Source organism: Oryx dammah, unplaced genomic scaffold (genome assembly GCF_014754425.2).
Source record: "Oryx dammah isolate SB20612 unplaced genomic scaffold, SCBI_Odam_1.1 HiC_scaffold_19, whole genome shotgun sequence".
Lineage (NCBI taxonomy): Eukaryota > Metazoa > Chordata > Mammalia > Artiodactyla > Bovidae > Oryx > Oryx dammah.
Genome location: NW_024070203.1, coordinates 26,098,853 through 26,112,362, shown reverse-complemented (window position 1 = coordinate 26,112,362; position 13,510 = coordinate 26,098,853).

Here is a 13,510-nt window from a genome sequence, read left to right as displayed (position 1 = left end):
TTGAACTCGTGTCTGAACTCATGTCTCCTGCATACTGGAACCTCCTGTAAAGGCAGATTCTTTACCACTGAGCCACCAGGGAAGCCCCCAAAGTGAATCTTTTATAGAAATACATATATTCACTCTGTTTTAGATTCTTTTCCCATGTAGACCATTACAGAGTACTGACTAGAGGTCCCTGTGCTATACAATAGGTCCTTATTAGATATCTATTTATATATTAGCAGTGTGTTTGTGTTGATCCCAATCCTTCCAATTTTCCCTGCCCTCCATACCCCTCCATAACCAGAAGTTTGTTTTCTACATCTAGTCAAGGCTATGGTTTTTCCAGTGGTCATGTATGGATGTGAGAGTTGGACTGTGAAGAAGGCTGAGCGTCGAAGAATTTATGCTTTTGAACTGTGGTGTTGGAGAAGACTTTTGAGAGTCCCTTGGACTGAAAGGAGATCCAACCAGTCCATTCTAAAGGAGATCAGTCCTGGGATTTCTTTGGAAGGAATGATGCTAAAGCTGAAACTCCAGTACTTTGGCCATCTCATGTGAAGAGTTAACTCAATGGAAATGACTCTGATGCTGGGAGGAACTGGGGGCAGTAGGAGAAGGGGACGACCGAGGATGAGATGGCTGGATGGCATCACTGACTCAATGGACGTGAATCTGAGTGAACTCTGGGAGTTGGTGATGGACAGGGAGGCCTGGCATGCTGCGATTCATGGGGTCACAAAGAGTCAGACACAACTGAGCGACTGGACTGAACTGAATGCTATTTTGGTTTTGTAGATAAGTCCACTGATAGCCTTTTTTTAGATTCCACATATAAATGATATCATATGATATTTGTCTTTGACTTACTTCACTCAATATGACAATCTCTAGGTCCATTCATGTTGCTGCAAATGACATTATTTTGTTCTTTTTTATGGCTGAGCAATATTCCATTGTTTATATGTACTATATCTTCTTTATCCACTCCTCTGCTGATGGACATTTAGGTTGCTTCTACATTCTGGCTTCTGCTTTACTGACTACACCAAAGCCTTTGACTGTGGAGATCACACAAACTGTGGAAAATTCTTCAAGAGATGGGAATACCAGATCACCTGACCTGCTTCCTGAGCAACCTGTATGCAGATCAAGAAGCAACAGTTAAAACCAGACATAGAACTACAAACTGGTTCCAAATTGGAAAAGAAGTTCATCAAGGCTGTATTATGTCACCCTGCTTATTTAGCTTACATGCAGAATACATCATGTGAAATGCCCAGCTGGATAAAGCACAAGCTGGGATCAAAATTGCTGGGAGGAATATCAGTAACCTCAGATATGCAGATGACACCACTCTTATGGCAGAAAGCAAAGAGGAACTACAGAGCCTCTTGATGAAAGTGAAAGAGGAGAGTGAAAAAGTTGACTTAAAATTCAACATTCAAAAAACTAAGATCATGACATCTGGTCCCATCACTTGATGGCAAATAGATGGGGAAACAATGGAAACAGTGACAGACTTTATTTCTTGGGTTCCAAAATCACCACAGATCATGACTGCAGCCATGAAATTAAAAGATGCTTGCTCCTTGGAAGAAAAGCTTTGACCAACCTAGATAGCATATTAAAAAGCAGAGACATTACTTTGCAAACAAAGGTCCATCTAATTGAAGCTATGGTTTTTCCAGTAGTCATGTATGGATGTGAGAGTTGGACTATAATTAAAGCAGAGCACTGAAGAATTGATGCTTCTGAACTGTGGTGTTGGAGAAAACTCTTGAAAGTCCCTTGGACTGCAAGGAGATCCAACTAGTCAATCCTAAAGGAAATCAGTCCTGACTATTCATTGGAAGGACTGATGCTTAAGCTGAAGCTCTAGTACTTTGGCCACCTGATGCAAAGAACTGACTCAGTGGAAAAGACCCTGATGCTGGGAAAGATTGAAGGCAGGAGGAGAAGGGGATGACTGAGGATGAGATGGTTGGATGGCATCACCAATTTGATGGACATGAGTTTGAGTAAACTCAGGGAATTGGTGATGGACAGGGAAGCCTGGCATGCTGCAGTCCATGGGGTCACAAAGAGTTGGACGTGACTGAGCAACTGAACCGAACTGATGACCTGGCTATTCTGGATAGTGCTGCAAAGAACATGGGGGTGGGGGGGCACACCCTCTTCTTGATCAGCCCCATTAGTCACATTCAGCAGATTGTAAGGATTCTTAAAGTGCATCATTGAAAAGTCAGGTCATATAAAAAAAAAAAAAAAAAAGAAAAGTCAGGTCATGCCAGAAGAGGACTATGACATAGTGAGAGCAAAGGATGACTTTCCAGCTAACTTGGAATTTTCCTTAAAAAAAAAAAAAATGCTTCTAGTCTTAGGCCTTGGAAAGGAGGGACGCTCTTTGCCATATAACACAACTTAATCAAGAAAGTGACACCCATTACCTTTCCCATATTCTGTTGCTTAGAATCAAGTCACAGGTTTTGTGCACACAGGGGATTGCATAAAGGGCAACTACTAACGTGAATTACCTTAGGGTGTTTCTCCACACCATGCTTCTTATAACTATTTTGAGCCCCTAGTATTATTCTGCTTCCTCCTTCCATAGCACAGAAGCAAAAATGGGTGACTGACTTGGTGGAATAAAGGAGCACTGCTTGGCTTTTCTCCATTTAGTTCAAAAAATTTTATATCACATCACTGATCTTGGAAATTCTTAAGTAAAATGAGAAACCAAGTGAACAATAAAAGTTAATACCACTTACATCTATTGTTTACTGGGTTCTATGCACTGTAACAAATATTTATTTTATTAAATATTGTAGGTTCCTATTATTAATCCCCATTTTGTATATGAGAAAGTGAGAATTTAGAACTTGAGAAAAATCTGTCTGACCCAAGACCATCAATCCTTGGTATAGAATAATAAGCAAAAATCTTACAGAATGCTCAAAGTGTTCTAAGCAGTGTTCTGTGGGTTCTATCTATATTAATGGAGTCATTTAATTTTCATATTACTTCTAGCAGATAGGTAATGCTTTTGACTCCATTTTATATATGAAAAGGCTGAGAGTCAGAGATGTTAGTTAACTAGCCTTAAATTAAATCATGCAGCTGGTAGTGAGCAGAGCTGAAATTAACCCCGAATGTATGTTCCCAGAATGTGTATTTTTTATCTTTGTACTATCCTGTTGCTACTGTCTTCAGGACAAAAGGATGGGTCTTAGTAGATCTACCTTCCCAAGAGCTAGCACAATCAATAACTCATAGTAGGTCCTTACTACTATGTGCTATCTAAAGAAAGGGCATATTAAAAAAAAAAAAAAAGAATGAGCAAATGAATAAATAAAAGACCTTTCATCAAGAATAAACTTCCATTTAAGAAGCAATGTACTTCGACTGACATAGCTGGTCAAATGCAGACTTTAAGCAGTATTTCAGACTTTTAGTCCAAATATAAAAGTATAATGACCAGAATTATAAGCTGGTTAGTTCAAACAGTAAGCTAACTGACTGAATATTTAATGACGCTACATGATTATTGTTGTTGCTGCTGCTGCTGCTAAGTCACTTCAGTCATGTCCAACTCTGTGAGACCCCATAGACAGCAGCCCACCAGGCTCCCCCATCCCTGGGATTCTCCAGGCAAGAACACTGCAGTGGGTTGCCATTTCCTTCTCCAATGCATGAAACTGAAAAGTGAAAGTGAAGTCGCTCAGTTGTGTCTGACTCTTTGCAACCCCCTGGACTGCAGCCCACCAGGCTTCTCCGTCCATTGGATTTTCAAGGCAAGAGTACTGGAGTGGGGTGCCGTTGCCTTCTCCGATTATTGTTGTATTAGTCACCTATTGTTGCTGTAACAAATTACTACAAACTTAGCTTAAAGGGCTTCCCATGTGGCGCCAGTGGTAAAGAACCTACCTGCCAATTCAGGAGACGTAAGAGACCTGGGTTCAATCCCTGGGTCAGGAAGATCCCCTGGAGAAGGGCATGGCAATCCACTCCAGTATTCTTGCCTGGAGAATCCCAAGAACAGAGGATCCTGATGGGCTACACTCCACAGGGTCCAGAGAAGTGACTTAGCACACACACATGTAGTAGCTTAAAACAACATGAATTAATTATCTTATAGTTCTGAGATTTAAAAGGTGTCTCATTGGGCATATGAATCATCAGAACTGCCTTCTTTCTGGAGACTCAAGGAGACAATCTCTCTCCTTGATTTTTCCAGCTTTTATGCTGCTGCTGCTGCTAAGTTGCTTCAGTCGTGTCCAACTCTGTCCGACCCCAGAGACGGCAGCCCACCAGGCTCCTCCATCCCTGGGATTCTCCAGGCAAGAACACTGCAGTGGGTTGCCATTTCCTTCTCCAATGCATGAAAGTGAAAATTCAAAGTGAAATCGCTCAGTCATGTCTGACTCTTTGAGACCCCATGGACTGCAGCCCACCAGGCTCCTCCATCCATGGGATTCTCCAGGCAAGAATACTGGAGCGGGTCGCCAGTGCCAGCTTTTATAGGTCACCTCTATTCCTTGGCTCAGGGCCCCCTTCTTCCATCTTCAAGACAAAAAGCATCTGGCTGAATCCTTCTTATGCTGCCCTCTCTCTGGGTCTCCCTCTGTTTCCCTCTTCTTCTTTAAGGATCCTCATAATTACACTGGGTTCTCTTGGATAATCCAGGATAATCGCCCTATTTTAAGGTCTGCCCATTAGCAACCATAACTTCATATGCCATGTTAATTTTCCACTGCATGTAACACTTTCACAGGTTCAGGGGATCAGGATGTGAACATCTTTGGGAGCTATTATTTTGCTTGCTACAAATCTTGGTTTAGGTTTTTGTTTCTGTTTGTGTTTCTGCAGGAGGAAGTGATAATTACACTGTGGGTATTATTATTTTTCAAACTTATGTTTCAAAGATGCATATTGTACAATTTACAGATGAAAAGATAAGTGTTTGAAATTTCCTTCAAAATAATATAAAAGGAAAGAAGATGGAGAGAAATTAAGCAAAACTGGCTGTAAACTGATAATTGTTGAAGATCTAAGGAGATTATTTTTTTTTTGTTTTGTTTGTACCTCGTGGCTCATGGGACCTTAGTTCTCCAACCATGGACTGAACCTTGGCCACAGCAGTGAAAGCAATGAGTCCTAATCACTGGACCACTGGGGAATTTCTGAATCTGAGTTGGATATGTATGGTTCACTACACTATGTCATTCTACCTACTTTTGAATATATTGAAAATTTTTATAAACTAAATAACAGAACTGGAGAAGGGCATGGCAACCCATTCCAGTATTCTTGCCTAGAGAATCCCATGGACAGAGAAGGCTAGTGGGCTACAGTCCATGGGGTTGCAAAGAGTTGTATGTGAATGAAGTGACTTAGCATGCAGGCAAAAATCAAAATAACTTAGACCAGAAGACAGCATAAACTGAGCAATTCTATGTGTCAAGCACTATGCTAAATGCCTCATTTACATCATCTCATTTGATTCCTAAAACAGCCCTATGAGAAAAACATTAATAGGCCCACTTACAAATGAGTAACCTGATGCTTAAATGGTTAAATGGCTTGCCCACTGTACCAAGAACCAGGTGCTGAACACAGGTTTCCTTTGATTTCAAAGCCTATGTTTTTAATCACTATTTGATGTTAAACAGCAAATTTAGGCTAAGGAGCTATATAAGGCACTGGTAAAGTGACAATATTTAGAAGATGTGATGCTTGGTCTCAGGGAAATCAAGGCCTAGAAAATATTAGTTCAATTGCAACTCTAGTCCTGAGGCTTAACTTCCAACAGAAGAAGAGAGTCAAATTATCTCAACCCTCTAGACCTCAGGCTTTTTACCTATATGATGAAATCATGGAATCCATCCTGCAAATGGTAGAGGATGGCAGGGAAGAACAAATGAAGTCATTTAGGTAAAAGCCATTATGAACAGCAAAGAGCTTTATAAGTACAAAGGACAAAATGCAATAGTGATGATAATGCGGCTTAAGATAAAAAGGCTCTTGAAACACACAGAAATAAGATTTTTAGTGTTCCATATCGAGGTTTCCTAAGTCCCATGTTTTTTTCCTTCATGAAATCTCCCCAGCAAAATCCACATAGAATGAGTCTGACCCTAGAAACACCCAAGACAGTGAAAATTCAGAGCAATTGTGAGAGGCTCCATCACCCCATTGGCATGACTCTACCTGAGGGACTGTGCTCAGCACACAGGAAGACCTCTGTACAGGGAACAGGAATTATCTTTGATGTAGGGATTGGGAAATCAATCATGACATGGTATCTAACTAAAAGACAAGAACAAATAGTGTTAGATACATGTTAACCTTCAGCTTGATGCACCTTCAGGATTTGGTCCCAGCTACAATGTCCAGTTTATCTCCCCCATACCCATACCCCAGTCATATGTCTTTCATTCTGGCCCGATGTAAAATGACGTTTCCAAGGAAACTTTGTTTGGTTCATACCCATTCTTTAAGATTCAAATCAGATCCTTCTTTGGCAGACTTATCTGGTTCAAGTCCAAGTTGAATTAGATGTCCCTCCTTTGACTTACATGAAATCCTATGACTTTCAAACTACCGTTATCTATTTTAGCACTAAACCAGCAGGTGCTGATGGCAGCAGTTGACTTTCATTGCTCTCTCTCTAGTGTCTACAGTAGGCCAGAGAACATAGCAGGGATCTAGTAATTGTGGCTTGAATGAAAGATGGTATGCCGGGGGGTGGGAGGGGGGTTCATGTTTGGGAACGCATGTACACCTGTGGTGGATTCATGTCAATCTATGCCAAAACCAATACAGAATTGTAAAGTAAAAAATTAAAAATAAATAAATAAAAAAAATAAAAAATAAAAATAAAAAAAAAGAAAGATGGTATGCCATAGAAAATAAATATTATTTAATATTGTGTGTAATCAGTCGCTAAGTTGTGTCCGATTCTTTGCGACCACATGGACTATAGCCCACCAGTCTCCTCTGTCCATGGGATTTCCCAGGCAAGAATATTGAAATGTGCTTCCATTTCCTTCTCTGGGGAATCTTTCCAACCCAGGGGTCAAATCTGCCTCTCCTGCATTGACAGGGGCATTCTTTACCACTGAGATACCAGGGAAGCCCATTATTTAATATACCCCTCCCTTTAAAGAGGTGATTCTTTGTAATCAAAAGTTTCTTTGCTGAGTATTATTAATACATTGGCTGTAAGTGTGTAAGCAGCTGAAATCTACATTGTTAATTATAGTTAGAAGAGAGATTTGGAGGAAGACAAGATCAGAAAGAGTGGAAAAGGAATCCTCAGGGAGACGGTTATTTTAATTGATGTAAAGCCAGTGATTATAACAAATAAACCTTGAAATATCCTTGACTCAATATAATGAAAGTTTATTTCTCACTCACATAACGTTTAATTCCCAGGTGTGAAAAGATTTTCACTCTGGTAAGCCCCTAGAAGATGATCCTGATGGCAAGGGGTAGGGCTGTGGGTTAGAGTTCCAGTTAGTTCTGCCTCACACAGAGCCAGATTGATGGAGGTTTCAATGCCATAAACAGTCCCTGGACTGCAACATCAAGCCAGGAAGGGGGTTAAGTGAGAGAGGATTGTCCGTGGGAGGTTTTTATGGGCCAGACTATCAGGAAGTGGTACATGTCATTTCTTTCCATGTTCCACTGGATAAAAAATTAGACATCATTAACAAGAGTGAGGAGCCATAATATAATCAGGGGGTTGTGCAGTTTTATCATCTGTAGAAACTGTAATGGAGGGACATTCTTCATTTTCAGTAAGTCGTCTAAGTGGTGCATTTGAGGCCAGGAATCATTAGTAAGGCATATTAGTAAGCCTCTCTCTGGTCTGTGGTGTTTCTAAACTAAAAGAAATAAGAAGCCATTGACAGGAGTGGAGATGAGAAGCATCTGGGGAGGGGGATGCTGGGATACCTTCATCAAGGGTTGTTCATCTATCAGCATGGTTTAGGTATCATCCTAGATGGGTTACTCAAACGTGTCACAGAAGTAAGTGAGATTTAGAGATGTCATCATCTGAACTGAAGGCATATTAGCAGGGCATGGAATTTTCCCTACAGGAAAAATGTGCTTGGGTGGAACCTGAGACTTGAGCAAAATTAAACTGTTATCAACTCCATCATGTGGCTGCAATCTTATTTAGGGTGTTATTCCTTTAGCTTGAGACCCATAATGACATATGTCACCCCCTGTGTCTTAGTTAGACCAATCCACTATAACACTATAACACAGACTAGGTGTCTTAAACAAGAGACATTTATTTCTCACAGTTCTGGTGGTGGGGAAGTTCATGATCAAGGTGCTTGTAGATTTGGTCCTGGTGAGAGCTCTCTTCCTGACATGCAGATGGTCACTTTTGCAGGCGTCTTCACATAATGGAGAGTGAACCAGCTCTGGTTCTCTTCCTCTTATAGAGACATGAATCCCATCATGGGGCCTCATCTTCATGACTTCATCTAAATCCAACCAACTCACAAATGCACCATCCCAAAATAGCATCACGTTGGGGATTAAGGCTTCAATAAAGGGATTTTGGTGGGACACAGTCCATAACACCCTATGTCAGGAGGTCCAGAGACTCCTTCATCAGAGTCAGTAATGAGCTTCCACCAACTGGTTGCCCCAGGGCTCTGCAAGTGTTCATGTTTTTTCTTGAGGGAGAAAAACAAAACACAGCTTTGTTTCAATAAACTTTAAATTTTAGAATAATTTTAAACTGATAGAACAATTGTAAATATGGTACAAAGAATATCCATATATTCTTCATCCAATGTCCACTATCACTGTCATCTTATGTTACCATGGGATGTTTATCAAAAGTAAGGAACAAACATTGGTACACTATTTTTAACCAAACTCCAGACTTTATTCGGATTTCACCAATTTCTCCATTAACACCTCTTTTATGTTCCAAGACCAAATGTAGGATAACACATTGCAAGTAGTTGTCATGTCTCTTTAGTTTCTTCTGGTTTGTAACAGTATCTTGGTCTTTCTCTGTTTCTGAAGACCTTTACAGTTTTGAGGAATATGGGTCAGATATTTTTTAGAATGTCTCTCTATTGGGATTTGTCTGATGAAAAACAGTATTTATTCTGCAATACATGCCGGGATTTTGAGTCTGCTCTGACCGAGTGACCCATACATAAATAGGGCTCTGTTTCATTTCTGTGAAGAAACATCTGCTTGATACACAGAATTTCTGCAGATGGGTATTATTCCTCCATCCTCAGTGCCTCCAGAACTAAGAGATGTTGGGTCCAAAGGAAAGGGCATAGATATTAGAACTATAAAAACCTAGATTCAGTCTTAGCCTATATTTACTAACTTTAATCTTGGGCAGATCACTGCATTTCTGTGAGCTTCAGTTTATTCTTTTTAAAAACTGAGAATAAAATATAAAGCTTGTGGTACTGTTGTGAAAATGAAATGAGCTAGTATGTAGCACTTGGAATATTACATAGCCCATAAGGGTGTTTAATAAACTTCAGTTTCCTTCCCCCTACATTTCTTTTTTTTTTTTCTTTTCAGTCACCCCAGAGTCTGCCTCCAAATATCACCTGTTGTAATTTGTTCCTAATAAGAATTTATGGAAAATGGAAATCGAGGTGACTATCCAGATCACAGTCCTCCCATGATCTCACCTATGTGATTAATTTCTTTCTTATAGTAATGGGCCCTGCCATCTTTGTCATAGGAGGGACTTGTGACCCAAGTGGACCAATAAAATGGCCCTTCTTCTCTGATTGTAGTGATTGATCCAAGTCTAGCCAATCAGAGTCCTTCCCTGAGATTTTCCCTACTGGAGTTAATAAAGAGAAAGACTGACTTTAGAGCTAGTGATCTGAGCTCATATCTGGCTTAAGCTATTGCCATTACACAAATGAACTTGGATGACTCATCAAGGAATTCAAGTGCTGATATATGTCAGGTTTAAATGAGGGAGTTATTGCAATACATACTGTTTCTTTCACTTTGCTTATACTGTCCCCATATGTTTCAAGTTTATCTGTAAACTGCCCCTCCATCTATTAATTCATTCAGTCAACAAACTGGAAGTCTTTGTGTGCTCAGGATGGCACCATCTATAAAGATGGTTAAAATAAATAAATAAATAAATAAATAAATAAATGTCCCCTCTCTGAGAATGCTTACAATACAAAGTGTCACAGCTAGGTGAGGAAATAAGGGCAGAGGCAACGAGAGATGGCATTGGGTTTGATGCAGGCAGATGTGGTTTTAACTCCCAGTTCTGTCATGACTAACTGAATGGGCCAGATCCACTCTCCATCCTTCATGGGCTCTCTGCTCTGGGAGACCAGCTGCAGGGACCACTTCAACAAGCTCCAGTGCCCTCTGGCTCCTCACTGGGTTTATCCCCCAGAGGAGGTTGGAAGTTGAGAGGAGATGCAGGTGGGCCAGCTTCCTCCTGAAGTGTGACTTAGGACTAGCTGTCTCCTACCACCTGAGGTCCCTGCTCATCTTGAGGTATCCCTTGGGACACAATCCTCTTCTCTCCTCCCTTTAGTCCCATGGGTAACAACCCTGTTGCTAACTAGTCCTGAAGTAGCACACTAATCCCTGTGGCTTCCTAATACCACTCTTAACTTTTCAAATAATTTTTTATTAAATTGTTTTTAAAGTAATCTCCCCTGCGTAGCCATCTGTTTTCTGTTGGGACTCTAAGCAGTCCATAGGGGTAAACTTAAGCAAGTGTTTCTGGTTTGGGGTTTTTTTTTCTTTAAACTTTTTAAGATTTTATTATCTCATCTGTAAAATGGGATTAAGTGCAATTCCTTCTTTCTGGTCCTAGGCAACTTTAAAGAGGACACTTGGAAGATGGGAAAGACTATTAGCATGGCAAAAAATGGGTCAGGGTTTAAATCCAACTTTTGCTCTTACAAATTGAGTAATCTCCAGCATTTTCAATAAATTTCTTTATGATACAGTTCCTTGTGGGTAAAAGGAGTACAACAAACGTTCTATAGAACTTAAAGAGTTTTGGGACTTCCTCGGTGATCCAGTGGTTAAGCATTGGCCTGCCGATGCAGGGGACAGGGGTTCGATCCCTGGTGTGGGAAGACTCCACGTGCCTTGGGGTAACTAAACCCATGCACCACAACTACTGAAGCCCACGCAGCCTAGAGCTGGTGCTCCACAACAAAGGAAACCACCGCAACCTATTCGCAGGGCAGGGATAGAGACACAGATGTAAAGAAAGGACTTGTGGACACAACGGGGGAAGGAGAGGGCGGGACGGATTGAAAAAGTAGCATTGACATATATACACTACTATATGTAAAATAGCTAGTGGGAAGCTGCTGTATAACACAGGGAGCCCAGCTTGGTAATCTGTGACAACCTAGATGGATAGGATGAGTGGGGTGGGAGGGAGGTTCACGAGGGAGAGTACATATGTACACTTATGGCTGATTCATGTTGACGTATGACAGAAACAACACAATATTGTAATAAAATTTATCCTCTATTAAAAGTAATACTTTAAAAGAAAAAGAAACCACCACAAGAAAAGTCAGTGCACCACAATGAAGAGTAGCCCTTGCTTGTCCCAACCAGAGAAAACCATGCACAGCAACGGAGACCTAACAGAGCCAAAAATAAACAAACAAATAGTTAACAATTAAAAAAAAAAACTTTAGAGTTTTGGCTGAGACCCCAAAAAAGGGGAAAGCTAAGTAGCCTGAATTCTAAAGAGAGGAACTAGACCCCTCCACATGAGAAGTGCTAGTTGGAGACCAATTCTTATACTCCCAACAGCTTGCTTACAGGCAGGCTAGAAGCTTCCTTAGACAGAATAGGATTCTTCCAGAGAGTCTTATAGTACTGGTTTACAGTAACAGTTTACTTTCATTCACCCATGGCAAACTAATGCTGAGCATTGGCTTCAGACTTGAAGTTTGCTTCAAGTCCAGCTTGGATACATGATTGTGGTTCCTGTTAGTATGTTGCAGTTGTTCAGTTGCTAAGTCCTGTCCAGCTCTCTGCGACCCCATGGACTGCAGCACACCAGGCTCTTCTGTCCTCCACGGGCTCCCAGAGTTTACTTAGATTCATGTCCATTGAGTCAGTGATGGTTTCTAACCCTTGTCCTCTGCCTGCCCCTTCACCCTTTGCTTCAATCTTTCCCAACATCAGGGTCTTTTCAGTGAGTCAACTCTTTGCATCAAGTGGCCAAAGTACTGGAACTTCAGCTTCAGCATCAGTCCTTCCAATGAATATTTAGGACTGATTTCCTTTAGGATGGACTGGTTGGATCTCCTTGCAGTCCAAAGGGCTCATGTTAATATAGACCATCACAGTGCACGTGGACCAAGTACTTTTGTCAGCTGTTGAATTTTATATAAATATTTCAAAATCATGTTTGGCTAACTCCTTAAAGGAAAGGTGCCACCTATTGTTGTAGCTACGCATTCTGGGAAACAAACTCACTCAGAAGGACAATGCAGGTAGTGGAGTGCAGTTTATTACACTGGCAGGGCCAAGGTAGAGTCTCCTCTTAGCCAAGGACCCCGACCAGTTTTTGTGAAAAGCTTATATTCCCTAAGTGTACTTGCTCAAACCCACCTCCCCAAATTCCTTGAAACTAGTCTGGACAAGGTAAAAGAGACACAATCAAAGTTAGCCCATGATTCATGTGTCACAAGACTAGATAAACAGTGGACACTTATCAATAGGACTGTGGTCATATCCTGATAAACATAATGGAATTTACGACTTTGTTCTGTTACAGAGATAATTAGCGTATTCTTTTAGGCAATGGAGAATCCAAGTACAAGTCATGAGGCCCTTTTATCTGGGGGGTCTGGTTTTCCATTGGTATGCCATTTCTATAGACAGCAGGCACAAAGTTCAGAGTCCATTGGGAGGGCGACCATGCGTGTAGCCTGATGTTCGAAGCCTGGCCTAAGATGGAGTCCAGCTCTGTCTGTTTCCTCCTTCACTATCATATTTCATGGCCTTTGATTTCAGCATGCTCTTTCTTCCCCCGCCCTCCAGATTGCATAGGAGATGACAAGTGCAGGTTGGGCACACAGTGATTGCAAGGAGAGCTCTTGTCTGCAGCCTCTTGTCAGACCATAGGTGGGTGTGCTTGTTTCAGCAAGACTGCTGGTACTGAGAGTAAGGGGGAGTCAGCTGTCATTCTTTCTATTAAATGCCATTTTAACCAAGTCTATTATATCACTAGACAGATTTTCAGCTTCCCAGGTGGCACTAGTGGTAAAGAACTTGCCTACCAATGCATGAGATGTAAGAGACATGGGTTCAGTCCCTGGGTTGGGAAGATCCCCGGGAGAAGGGCAAGGCAACCCACTCCAGTATCCTTGCCTGGAGAATCCCATGGACAGAGGAGCCTGGTGGGAGCGTGGGGTCTCAAAGAGTCAGACACGACTGAGTGGGTGCATACACAAACAGATTTTGGTGGAATGAAGGGTGAGAGTTGGGGAGATGAGAGCAAAGGTAT